Source organism: Aulonocara sp. 'chitande type north' Nkhata Bay, linkage group LG11 (genome assembly GCF_057382095.1).
Source record: "Aulonocara sp. 'chitande type north' Nkhata Bay isolate Kocher_YH1m ecotype deep benthic linkage group LG11, A_spYH_male_GT1.1, whole genome shotgun sequence".
Lineage (NCBI taxonomy): Eukaryota > Metazoa > Chordata > Actinopteri > Cichliformes > Cichlidae > Aulonocara > Aulonocara sp. 'chitande type north' Nkhata Bay.
In genome coordinates this window covers 33,072,252-33,085,660 of record NC_141354.1, presented here as the reverse complement: position 1 = coordinate 33,085,660, position 13,409 = coordinate 33,072,252, and the positions used below count along the sequence as shown (strand labels likewise).

General features: G+C 39.5%; 1 long non-coding RNA gene across 1 annotated transcript in view; it reads left to right on the top strand.

Moving 5' to 3' along the window:
* Positions 1-4,065: 4,065 nt before the first annotated feature.
* LOC147319538 (uncharacterized) overlaps positions 4,066-13,409 on the top strand; it is a 68,810-nt gene continuing 59,466 nt past the window's right edge. The window contains exons 1-2 of the long non-coding RNA XR_015131554.1: positions 4,066-4,120; positions 4,576-4,685. This is a non-coding gene — a long non-coding RNA (uncharacterized LOC147319538). The remainder of the gene's footprint in view (positions 4,121-4,575; positions 4,686-13,409) is intronic.

The following is a 13,409-nucleotide window of genomic DNA, read 5'->3' as shown; positions in this document are numbered from 1 at the left end:
TTGCCTATATTTCACAGGTTAACAGTGTGTTGCTGAGCTTTGCAGACATTCATAGAAGTTCATATTTATTATTTGTGGTAAAATATTCACAATAAAAAGAAAAGGCTGCTCCTCGCTGCCAGCCATTACTGTGATCTTTGACTTCTGAAAAAGAAGCCAGGCTTGTTGTGAAGATCCAATAATCTTTTTTCAGTTTTTGCAGTCCTCACTGAAGTTAATGCAGTGTCAAGGTTTTTATTCCTCTCTCAGGGATGCAGATGACATATTTCTAGTTGACATGCAAGTCACATAAACAATTAACTTATGACCTGCAGAGTAATCAGCTCCGCTACCACCACTCAGGAGAGGCTGAAAGAGACAATTTTCTTAATGCTGGAAGGAAGGCAACAGAAACTGTCCTCTAATCTTTGCTCACTGATGAGAAAAGTCCTGAGAGTGAAATGAGGAGTTCACATGAGTAACTATAAGCGCTATATAGTCAAGAGTGTGTCCATGACAGAAAAAAGCTCATATGTAACTTAGGCTGAAACCTTAATATCTCATAAAGAGAACTGAAGAACTGAGACAACCACACCATCTGGTAGAATATCAGTAAGTGAGAAAGGAAGTGCAGGAAAACATATGAATCAGAGCTGCTGTAATGATCAGCATGTGACTTATTTAAAACGACAGAGCTAATGCAATCTGCAAAATGGCACAATGTCATATTTTCACTTCATGATTACCAGAGCCAAAAGCAACCCATGGTAAAAATATGAATTTGATATCTACAAATCTACAAAATCTGAAACAGAGGTCTTTTAACAAGGTCTTTTTATTTATGTCGCACCAAATTACAACATCAGTTGCTTCAAGGCACTTTCTATTGTAAGGGAAAGACTCCAATTATACAGAGAAAACTAGTGGTGGGCGGATCGACCCAAATATCGCTTGTATCAATACCAAGCCATCGGCATCAGTATCGGATCGATACTAGCCTGCTGAGATCGATTCTTTAAGTTCCGTCCTTGTTTGCAATTCTGTGGTTTTGGCAAAGACGAATCAGCCAGGTCGCCAGAGTGTCAGCACAGAGCACTTTGCTCCCACTCCCCCTTCTTGTGTTTAGATGTTGCGCCGTCACCTGACGTGACTTAGACGCTTTAGAGGTTGTTAAGTTGTTTAAATATTATTTAGATTTTCACCAGTTGTTGTTTTTGTTGTTGAGAATTTTAATTGTAATTTTTGTATTATAGTTTCTCAACAGTACGTGTTTGTTTTACTTTGTTTACTGGTTTGTGTGCATTTTTTATTTAAGATTTTTCTTTTAAAAAATGGATAAATCATTTTCTATTTAATTAGAAACATTGTACTAATTATGTCCTGGGTTTTAACTATTTAAAAAATAAAAAAAGGACAACAACACTTAAGGTCATGAAAATTAATTGAGATTTAGCAAAGGAAAGGAAGGAAAAACTGAATTTTAACAGGAAGAAACATTGAGTACAGCCAGGATCAGGGAGGGACGGCCTTCTGCCACGACTAGTTGGGAGCGATGGGAAGAAGACAGGACAAAGTGAGCCAGAGATTAATAATAACTAATGATTAAATGCAGATGATGTATAAACAAATAGCAAACACATAGCTGCGCAAAAGCATAGGGGAAAAAATAGTTACACAATTATTGACCATTTTATCACATCAGCATCACTGACACTATATCAATATTTAATTTCAGATGAAATATAACCTTCATACAGGTGTTTGTTTGGAATGAAGTCAACTCTGTTTACTTTATACGTTCCTGTACCAGGATGTAATTCCTATGCGGAGTGCTTTATATTTTGTTTGCTTGAAGTCTAACTGCGTTTTATTCCAGCATGTGTAATGTTTACTAAACACGATGGACTTTTCTGCACTGTTTACCCTGTGATTACTTTAATTTAAAGAGTTCAGAAATCTCCTCTTTGGCCCTGCAGGAGGAATTTCACTTCAACTTGGCTCCAGTTTTGTGTTCAGTTCATTTTTGTTATGCTCAGCTTTCCAAGCATGAAGAACAGCTGGATATCAAACACTAACATCTGTCTCCTTATACCACTAACCTCTTGAGTTTTTTGCATTTTTTGGATTATCTTCACACTCCCTAACTCCTTTAAAAAGCAGTTTACTTGTCTTGTTTGGTTGCATATACGTCTATACAATTAGATTTTTTCCCCTCAGTCTCCTCTTTGTGTCTGCCCAGTACAAATAGTAAAATTAAGGGGAAAAACACCTGCAGCGTATAAATAATCTATTTAAAACATATTTATTTTTCAGTGTCTAACCAGCATGTGAACATAAAATAAGTGTGGAGTCATATATCAGGTGTGTAATGCTGTAAAAACACCCTTTTTGAGCATGATTACCCCACATGTTGGTCTAATATCCTTCGTAGAAAGAATGACCTCAAAATTCTTGGCTGGCTACAGAAAAAACAAACCCTTAGCCTTGGTCAACAGCTAAAACAATCACAGGATTTTATTTAAACTTCTATTAAGTCAGTCTTTTTTTAAAATAAACAATCAATCAAATTACAAGACTTAAAGCTCTGCAAAAAGGTCCTGCTCACGATAATAACCACACTGACAGTTAGCAAACTCTGAAACTCAAATTAGCCTCTTTTAACTCACTGTTTTGGTTTTTATGGCACATTTATTATTTTGGCTCAGAATCCATAGTGTCATCAACCTTAATTTCAGAATAAGGAGTAGCTGCCCTCTGAATAAACTTGTATTTTTGCACTGTTGCAGTTAGTGATTAACTGAAGTTGTGTGGCCTGCTTTTGCAGGGAATCCCACAATCACACAAGTTCACTAACTAATTGCAAACAGCTTCAACAAACAGGTTGAAAGCATATTGAAGCTGGCTAGTAAGCATTTGCTTAGCTTGGAAACTTCTTTAGCTTGCTAGTGCTTCAGAAGAAGTCTAAACTGCTAGACTTTCACTGTTTCCTACAGCAACAGAGAGCGGTTTTCAAACAAGCTCTAATAAGCCTGCTGAGCTGCTTTCCTTGCACTGACCTGTAGATGAGATATGACAATAGATGATGAAAGTGGAGCATGTAGTAGCCAAACAGATCTTAGATCCAGGCTTGCATCTGTCAAGTGTCAAAAATCCAAAAGAAATCTAAATGAATGCTAATTTCACATTAGCTTAACTTGCCATAAAATGTTCTACTTTGTAGCTTTTAGGTGAAGATTTCCAGCTCAAAGTTATGAAAAATGACTTGAAAACACTTTCAGAGACTGAAGACACACGATGGACCAAAACCATAAAAGGCTGGAGTGATCATGATATTTTGGCTCATCAGTTTAACAGCAAGTTTTACAGCACTAGCTGGATAAATAAGACACAATGATGACTTGACATCTCTGCCTCCCACTTAATGTCTTACTTTGCTTCTTCAAGCTGTGGATGATGACTATATAATGAAATATCAAATGACACAAACCACACAAAGCTTTCTTTCTTTTGTTTTGTACAGTGGAACACCCTGAGCTTTCCTGTTGTGGGAAGTTTATCCAGCAGCACAATGTCTGGTCATCGATTGTGGCTCCTTTGCTCACCAGAGAAAGCAAGAGAGGAGCCCTTTGTTAGCCCGAGGACATTATCTAAAAATACATCTTTGAGGGCGTCCCTGGAACATAATAGCAAGCATTAGATACTACATTTTGTGTTTGCAGAAAGGTCAAAAACAGAATGAAGACTTGGGTTTTTTGCACCTAGAAGCAGTGCACTTAGAAGAACTATAATTAAATCATTCACCTCTGCACCACTAGTGCTTTCGAACACCAGTGACCTTAGAGAGAGTCCTGTTTTTTCCTCTGTTAATATGGACACAGTTGGTCTGGCAGGACAGATTAGTGCAGACTGAGCTGTTGGATGACGGTTATCATCATGGACTGGAAGAGAGCGCCCAGAACCGGTTGTGCTGGGGGATTTCCAGCTGGCTCCAATGGGACGGCAATGGATGTGGCGGGTCAGGGGAGGAGGAATGGAGCGAGAAGCTCTGGTGAGGACAGGTGCAGGGTGAACAGGTTATGGCCGGCTGAGGGAGTGCGAGCGACAGGCGGAATCAGATTCTTCATGAAACAGACAAGCACAGGTGGGTCCTTGTCTCCGGGTGAAAGTGTCTGAACTGCTGAGTCGAGACCTCTTCTTCGCCTGAGTGCTCTGAATTAAACCACTAACACATACACACAGACACGCTACAGTAGCACTGGGAGCTGGGTCAGGCATCGGGCCATGAGTTCCAGGAGTGCCGGGCATGCTAACCATACCACATAACTGTTCACTGACCTCAGCCCCTATTATGGCAAAGTGCAGCGGCTTTGAATACAGGGCAACATGGCCCCCCCCCCCAAAAAAAAAATCAAACATATTCTGCAAAATATCCTGTATATGGTTGTACTTTAAAACCATACAGCTGTCATAAGTAACACTCTGATTTCTGTGAATTTTGGATGGATGGATGAAGTGTCACTATGACTATGTTCTCATTTTACACTGGTGGTATCTAGACATGCTAACACAGTAATTGTGGTTACTGTGTATATACAGGGCTTTGGATGGATTCTTAACTTTCTTCCATAATTTCAAGTTGGGTTTGATAATCCAGATTTACCAGCTTTCACTGCAAGACTGATAAATCCCCAAAACGACCACAAAAAGTAAGTTAATCTAATAATTTTACAGAACTTTTTCTTTTATAACTTTTTGCTGTATATGCAGCTATTTAGATTAATATTACTGAATGATAATTTGATGCCTACTAAGATCTTCTGTGTTAGCCTCAACACTCACTGGCCTCTTTATTGGGTACACCCATTCAGCTGCTTGTTAATGCAAATATCTAACCTGCTAATCACATTGCAGTTGCTCAGTGCATTTAGGGACGTTAACATCAAGGAGTCGTTAAGACCTCCTGAAATTCAGAGCATCTGAACGGGCAAGAAAAGTGATTTAAATCCAGACGGGCTGGACTGTAGTTCAGAAAATGCTGATGTAATGCAGATAATGGTTCAAAATGAAGAGAAAATACCCAGTAAGCAGACGTTCTTTGAACAAAAACATCTTTTTTTTTTGTGTGTGTCCCGTTTGGATCTATAGCCATCAGAATTGTTGTCTTGAGGCCAAGAAAGATGCCAAGCGGATTTATTTTACCAAGTGGATCATCATGGCCTTGCCATATTGGTCCATTTGATTGACCTTTATTATAATTATGAATTTATTTTATTTTCAGTTGCAAACGGGACAGACATAACTGTGGGATAGGACAGGGGGAAAGAATGAAAGAAAGAGGGGGAGAGAAAGAAAGAAAACCAAAGGGGAGAAGAGACGGTGAGAAGGGGGGGAAGAGAGAAAAAAAAACAACAAAAAAAAACAAAAACAAAAACAAAAAAACTCCTGGGTAACAAAAACATCTTGTTGATCTCAGATGTCAGAGGAGAATGAGTGGTTTGAGCTGTTGGAAGGCAACAGTAACTCAAATAACCACTTGTTGCAACCAAGGCATGCAAAAGAGCATCTCTGAAGGCACAATATGACAGCCCTTAAAGCAGATGGTTTACAGCAGCACTGTACTGCAACATCCAAATGGTACTGTCAGAAACATGAAAGTATGAAACACATGGAAGCATGGACTCAACCTGCAGGGACTCAAAAGTTGAGGCTGCTGGTGGTGCAGTGTTTAAATGCCACAGTTTTGCCTCTGACCACGTCCACCCTATAATGACCACGGCTGCTTCCCGCAGGATGTTATGTCACAAAGCTTAGATCATCTCAAAATGGTGTCTTGATCATGACATTGAGCACATCTGGCAACTGACACATCTGCAGCAACTGTGTCATGTTATCATGTCAATATGGACCAAAATCTTTCCAGCAATTTGTTAAGTCTGTACCACAGAGAAATGAGGCAGTTCTGAAGGGAAACAATTCACTCGCTATTAGCAAGGTATATCTAATATACCTTGTCCAGTTAGTGAACATATTTCTTACTTTTAATTATGTTTGAGATGAGAATAACAATCTTCCACTTACCACCATTTTTAAAATATATTTAAAATTAATAAATTCTTAAAATCAGAATATGACTTTTCCAGCTTTTTAAAGACATAGTTTAACTTTACAAATACTAAAGGTCTCTCTGTGACTACACAGTTACACAGTGTATATGATGACAGATGTTAACCAGTGAGCTTCATTTATGTATTGGCAGGATTTCCAGGACTCAAAGTGAAAGAGAGATCGGAAAAGATCTGACAAAAGAAAAGAAGAATACTTTCAGAGTAGCGAGATGGACCAGTTCATGGCTTTCCTACATAAGGGTTTGCTTCATTATATCACAGTGAATCCAGGTATATATATCACCCTGACAGCTGAACAGAAGTGGATGTTACATTGTGAAGCTTTGGCAGGTTGTTTGACCTCTTCTTATTACCTGTTAAATGAAGTGACACATGAACAGATTTGGAGATATAAAAGAGCAAAGACAGCACGTTCTCTTGGGGAATCCAGTCTCCAAAATTGAAATGCCATTACTGATGTATGAAAACACTGTTTATATTATACTTCCTAAAAGCACCAGAAAACATATCCAATCTTAAGTTCTCCATCAGGGCAACACTGTCTAATAATTTGCATACATTTTAAGGGGACTAAACTGCACCCGCAGCATGTTTTCTATTAACCGTTCTGCCCTTCTGTGCCGGCACATCTATCATCCTGTTATTGTCTTTCTATTATCCGTATTAACCTGTTCTCTCCTCTCTGATTTGGTGCCGTCCTGTTGACTGGCTACAGAAGGTCCACCTGAACTCATAGAGCCAAACCAAGTGGAGCATGGAGTATCTCCCTCACTATCATCAGCACTGTTGTTATCCCTCGGTTGCTTTTGCAGGATTTTTTTTTAATTGAATATCAGTTGAGCTGGTAGTTATCAGTAGTCCCGTTTTTCATTTTGGTTCTGTTAGCTTAGTTTTGCTAATGTTTGTTTAAGGAAGAAGTCAGCTGTGTCCAAGTGTGTGGCTGGTTCACGGTGTTTTTCCTCTTTGGAGAAGGCGATGGGGGCTTTTTTTCCTCCCATCTCCTTTCTTTGTGTCCAATCTTTGTAAAAATTCTATTTGAAATTTTAAAAGCTTGTTGAACTACAGCAGCATTATATGTTCAGCTCCTTTGAGCCACGGATGGTTGCAAATGAACTGGTAATGTATGAGTGGAAAAAGCTGATGCAGAGATAAATTGTTGTCAGATGATAGATGAGTTGGATCGTTTTGATTTTCATTTTGCCAATCACTCCTTTGCTGTCTGCACAGACTGCTAAAAACGTGCTTACAGTGTGCTCCGACATGATTGGTCACTACTGTTCACACTAGAACAACCCTGTTCACACTAGAACAACCAACAGCAGGGCCAGAACACACACTCATACCTGTGGCAAATGAATAATCACCAATTAACCCAGAACATTGTTGTTGTGTTAACCGCTAAACTATCTGCCACCCCAGCACCAGAGTGCCCCCCCCCCCCCCCCACTTACATATTGTGCATCCAGTTATACATAATGTGGGGCAACTATTGTCGGCTTTTACATACATCACACTTGACTGTAGTTTGTAGCCAGAAGAGTGAATTTCTGGACTGGAGTGTGTTTGGATAACATGAATGGATGTTATACTTGTTTACACTTTCAGTAAATGTGGCTGAGGTGCCGTCATTTATGCTCAACTTCTTGATGCAACAAAAAGAGGTGAATGTAATGAATGTGGATAAAAATAATAACAGTCTACTAGAGCTACGGGTTTACAAGGCCACACTCACGATTCAACAGTCCAATCAAATCGACCAGAAACTTGGATAAAAGTCACCACTGTGGCTGCTGTACCATAGTGATGTCCATTTCACTCCGAAATACATCATATTTTAAAAAGATACAGATGCTCTAATTGCCATTTCACCCTGACTTTAAGTGAGACCAGGCTCTCACTCGTCCACCACCACAACATTAACGGAGGAAAAAGCTGATAGAAATTCAATAACTGAAGGATTCTACTCTTAAGCCGCAAAAGAAGATCAGGGTCCAAGTCTGCCTTGCCAAACACAGCACAGTCTGCTCCTTATTGAGAAGGCCTCAAGATCCTTTATTAAATGTGCTGGGGGAAAAAAAAAAGAGTCCATAAACGGAGTGTGAGTGACTTGACTGCTGGACAGAGGTAAGACAGAGGTCAGAGTACGCTGGACTGAGATGTAGTTAAGTTCAGAGTCGATGCCGGATCGTGATCAGTGAAACACGTGACAGCGTCTAAACTAACAACTGGTAGTCAGCTGATTCTGAGGCTCGTGCTCCACAGAAGCCAGAAGGGTTTTTTTTAGCCGTTTATCTACTCCGACTCGGTCTGTTCTATTCGATCAGTTAGGAAGGATTTCATATGAGGCGTTGAGCCCTGTGATGTTCCTGGCAGCCCAGACATTTTATAACAACTGTAATTTCTCCTCTCATTCGCCTCAGCATAAAAGGCTCTTTCATGGAAATTCTTATAAAAAAGCAGCAAAGGCATATCAGATTGAGAAATGTAATAGTTTTCACTGAAGCCATTTTCGGGGAAAAGGAATTGGTATTTGGCTCGGTAGTGGGGGGTGGGGGTAGAGGGGCTGAGGGGAGGCAGCGGATGGAAGTCTTGTCACTCTGTGTGCTGCAGCTCCGTGTGTTTCTCCACTAGTGTTTATGGGGCATTTAAAAGCCTCCAAATGTGCCGTGGTTTGCGGCCTACGAGTCCTCCCCAAAAGCCCTGGGCAAGCTGCCAGCGCAGGCTCACAGTTAAAATAAACAGCACAGACACAGCGAGCGAGAGTTATACTGGGGGCTGCAGGAGAAAGAAGGTTGCTGACTCTCGTCTTGGCTTGTGAAACAACTACTTCTTACATTATGTTGTGTTTTTATCTGACTGATAAAGAGTATGTGGCCAGTCTAACAGTTTAATTTGGTGGTCTTTCCATGTAAATATTCAGCTGACCTCTTAAATATATTTTGAGGTTTACAAATCCATACTCAGCCTCGGCTTACTGAAAGGAATCACACTGTTTAATAGTGGGCCACGCGGTCCTTCAATTTACTTACTGTGCGCTTGTACGAGCTTTAATGATCCCTCTTAAATCAGCAGATAATGGATAGCAATTTGTGTTGTTCACATCTTGCTGCTGTTCCTCGTGGTTCAAATCCCACTTAATTATATCTTTACTCTGTACATTTTGTGCAGAGTTAGAAATGAGATGCTAACGGGGAGATCAGATATCAGCCAAATAAGGGCCTGATCTAAGAAACACTCCTGGGCAGTAAGATTGTTCTTCTTACCTCTCGCTCATATATTTGAAAACGTTTACAGGGCGCTCTTTGACACTTTGAACCTTGCCACTCTGGAAATTTGTCTCTGTTCCTCCTAATCTGACTGCAAATTCAACCTTCGTTGCTAAGAAAAAGTCTCACAGCAAGAAACGTCCTGAGTTCAAATGCAGCTGTGGGGTTTGTGTGTGGACATTGCATGTTCAAGTGCATTATGGAAGTAGTCCAACGCCCTCCCACAATCCAAAAACATGCATGTGAGGTGTGAATCGCTGTCGGACTGGCAGCCACGTCTCACCCAGTGATGGATGATCAGTATGGATGTATTCATGCTCATTGGGTTTTTATGTGCATCTTTGTCCTCGTCAGTGCAAATCTTTTTTGTTTTATTGTCATAATTAATTTTGTATTTATTTCTAACAATACTGACTGAAACGTGGGAGCCTAATGGTTACAGTTCATTTCTAATGATTTTTTTTTTTTTAAAAACATCTTGTTTTTTGGAAATCTCATTTGAAGACTTCCAGCGGTTTACATTAATATGTATCAGCATGTCATGAAAATCAACATGAGGAAAACTCAGATAAGTAAATTGTCTCAGTAGGCAGCTGAACGGCTCTTCGTTTTGGGGAAACATTAATTTGTTATAATGGCAGACCTTTCATGTAACCTGTGGTGTTGAAGTAGTTAAGTTGTTTGTTTTTTTTTAATGCACTTGCTCAGTGAGGAAAAAAAAGTTTCTTAGTGATTTTTGCAAGTAAATTTAGTTTAATTAAAAGTGTACATATTGGATCCATTTGAAGGCAAAGTCCTCACAGTGCTCGACCCTGACAGCAGCAGCTCCTCTAATTGAAAGAAGCAAACCTGCTGAATGGATGCTTTCCAGTTCAAACACTGGAAACAAGCCTGACTGGACGGTTTTCAATATCAGGACAATATAAAGTTATGGTGCAAATGCTACACATATGCAGAATTTGTGTACAGAGACTCAATGTAATTAGATAAGTAATATTTCAACTGACGAGTGTGTTCAGTACAATCGCTTTATATTGTAAGGTAAAGGCTCTACAATAATAAACCACAAAAGGTTATTTGTGAAGGACTCCTTGACATCACATTTAATTAGGTGTCATTTTTCACTGTGCAGGGTTAATGCCGCAAACCTAAACAAGTCATTCTGGTGCCTAAATTTAACCGGAGGGTGAAAACAAAAGTAAATAAAGGATGGCACGAATGAACGAGCAGAGCAAAATAAAGCACTTTGGATAAACTCAAAGGTCTAAGTAGACATTTTTGCTCTTTAAAAGCCGATTATCTCTTGGCGTAAAATAGTGGCGCAGCTGGCGGGTTGAAGCACAATCACTTTGTCCAAATCTCTATCATGTTAGATGAGAATCTAACAGTACGGTAATATTTGAACCCCTGCTGGGAAGACAACGATTTGGTGGGATTGGTGTTTATTGGTTTGCGGAGCCACAAACAGGGCTGCCAAGAGTTTCCACTTTCCTGTTGTTTTGTTTCAATTCACTCAAGACCATCTTCATGCCTCCTGTCTTGGCTTTGTCCAGTGTCCCAAAGACCTTCCTGAGAAGTAGCCATGTCCAGTGCTCACCATAGCCAGACAGATTTTCGGGGTTTGTCACAGCCTCGCAACACATGAAGAATAAGAAGGTACTTTTTGCTGCTCCTTTATTTCCCAAGGGGGTGTCACAGCAGGTGAATCTCTGTATTTCATGTGGCACAGCTTTTTGTTCTTTTAAACACCCTTCCTTCCTGGTGCAAGGCTGATGGATTGGTTAGTTTGCTGTGCAGAAATAAACAGGCCTTGTTTTCCTGGACGGTAAAAAGTACTATTGTTGCTTTGATATAAAACTGTTACCAATAACAATGCTTATACAATGTTTATTACCTGATTTTATCAATATATTTTCATTGATTTAAGCAGAGTGCAAGTATTGTTAAATAGAAGTCCCTAATGCGTTTGGTAAAACGATTGATGCTTGCTGTGAATTACTGTTTACTTTTGGGCAGATCTGAAATTAGACGATAGTTATAAATGATTAAATATTCTTTTAAAGTCTGCACAGAGATGGCAATTTTCACTTTCTGCACATCTTAACAGCTGAAGTAGCGAGTACAAAGTCAGCGTGACCCACTGATCTACAATAGCCAGATTAATGAGACACATGCCAAGTTACAGTAAACCAGAATTATCCTTCGACACTCGGTCTTACATTCCTGCATTCACACCCGCCCACAACAGCTTTTAGCAACAGCTGCTACCGCCTGAGAGTGTTATAGTGTCACGTATTATTAAATTATTATTTGCAATAAATAGATGTGGAATATTTCATCATTTTCTTTGATCAAGTTGAGGCAATTTGAGCTATTTGCACATTTGTGTAATATGCATCCCTTTTTTTTTTTTTTTTTTTAGGTTTTTCACTTATTGTACATGTATAATTAACAGTATGTAGCAGCTGTCACATAGAAGACCCTTGGGTTTTATTAGAAATAGTAGTGTATAATCATTTTAAAGTGAAACATTGTTAACATCTGATAACATCCATAATATAGAATGGAATATAAAGACAAAAGAGTGAGATCAGTCCCAACAGGCAGCTGTAGACCTTATAATGTCCCTCATTTCACTTGAATTTTCACACAGACTTTACACACAGTGCTTCAAAGCTTCGGAAAGTAAATTAGAAAAGAGACTTCAGAAAAGTTCTGCCCGTTTTCTTCACCCGGCTTTCGCAATCCATCCTGACAGGGAAAGGATCCAACTGCCAAGTTCTAACTGAAAACTTCCTTTACTGTCAGCTTCAGGAAAATGTGTCTGTCACGAAACGAGATGAAAGTTGTGCCAGGATGTTTAACAAGCTCAAATTAATGCCCACTTTAATGAGACACTTTTTTGGATGCTTTCAATCGAGTCCTGGGAGCGAGCAGAGCAGAAACGCAGCCTTTGCATATGATCCCGAGGCGCAGGGCAGCTAGGTCGTTCACCGAGCACATCGGCCGTTCAGTTAAAAGTTAAAAATTAAAGTTACAGAAATTGTCCTGTGATCCAAAATGACACATCAGAAAGCCACGGTAGTGCTGATCACGGTTTGTCAGCTGAATAGTGCCACATTTTGATCCTGAGTTTGAACAACTATTGAATAGTTTGCACTCAAATAGACAGTCCTTCCCATACGAGGACTTTGGAAAACTGACTCATAATAAAATATTAGCAATGGCTAATATTTAAGACATTGAATATCTAAGTTTACTCATTATTGCAAATGTAATTTGCTGCCATAGTTAATTTACTTTATTTGCTTCAAAGCGTGCTATCAGTCTGCTATCAGTTTGTGACTAAATGGGGTCAAGTTGTCAATTGCATGCAATCTGTTCATCATAATACTGTAATGAACTGTAATAAAATGAAAAAAGAAAGAAAAATCACAGATCTCCAACACACACAGACATTTACAAGAATTATTTAGATTCAGGGTCCAGACAGAAACTCACTGAGTTGAAAGAGAAATTCAGAAAGTCAACAAATAGTGATGCAGTTGACCAGTTGGCAACCAGTTGAGTCAAATTTCCAATTGCAAAGAGTTGCATTGCAGACGAGTGTTGCTCATCGATGCAGGCCGATTGAGATTGATTGCAATCTGCTGGCTGTGTCTGTCTGCCTTTATCAATTAAACAGCAGTTATTTGCAAGCCTTCGCCAATCTGTCTGAGAGTGACTGTAGCCAGTCCAAGATAGACCAACATTGTTAGGAGACAAGTTGCCTCCCACCAGACAACCTGCACAATCGCTCTTCTTGCTTTTACAGCAAAATCAAGATTTTTACTTCACCATCCGTTGACAGTGATAAATGAGATAATGCAAGGAGGGGCTGATGAGAAAGTATGTTACTTCAAGTGAGGGACAAAGAACAGTAAGTGTGCCCTGAAATCAGGATCAGTGCTCTCAAAACATCTGCCTGAAAAAAAAAGAATAAGGAGTAAATAAAAAAATAACCAACTGGCAACTTGTCAGTGTTGGTGATTATTTTACT